This window comes from Herpailurus yagouaroundi, unplaced genomic scaffold, assembly GCF_014898765.1.
Source record: "Herpailurus yagouaroundi ecotype Mexico unplaced genomic scaffold, PumYag 214, whole genome shotgun sequence".
Classification (NCBI taxonomy): Eukaryota; Metazoa; Chordata; class Mammalia; order Carnivora; family Felidae; genus Herpailurus; species Herpailurus yagouaroundi.
Window position 1 is genome coordinate 4,502,371 of NW_024412445.1, and position 760 is coordinate 4,503,130.

Sequence of the window (760 nt, forward strand, 5' to 3'; positions counted from 1 at the left end):
CTTCCACATCCTATTTCATTTTTTAACCCAGTACCACAATGTCATAGACCTGAGCTATCCAGATGGTCTCTGTGAACTATCTCATAATACAAAAGTAGAGTTTTGCTTAATCATACACACACACAGAGGTACGTTTATGTGTTTTTATGTTGTGTGTGTGTGTGTGTGTACACAATTTGCATTGGAGGAATTAAGTCAATAATACCTTGTCGTTATGACCTCAGAAATGTTGGCAGTGCTAGCATCTCGCTTCAGTTGCTAATTCCAGTTACAGTAGTGATTAGAAAAGGAATCCTAACATTTATTGGAATCTGACTTTGGCAAACATAATGAGTCAGGCCCATGTTAGTTTTAAAAGGCTTTTCATAGACCATTCCTTAAATACAAAGGAACAAAGTGGATGGAGAAAGTCAGTCCATACAAAGGTGCATTCTTCCCCTGATGTTAGCATTACAGCAGATCTCACACAGCTACAAAGCTTAATTTCTGGCTCTTTAGCCAATTCAAAACTTAATTTTATAAATGGGATAGAATGGATTAAGGAAGCCTTAAAAGTAAGTGTCAAAGATAAACATGAAATCCAGTATACCCTTTCTCACTCTTTCTGCCTTGTCCTGTCATTTGAAGAAATCTCCCTGGTTGGTTGGTTAGGAAATTTGGAACACAGTCTGTCTTTGTTCTTTACCCTCTGAATTCTAAAATCTCTATTGTTACCAAACAAAGAAAACAGACTAATATTTCTTATGAATATAGCTGCAAA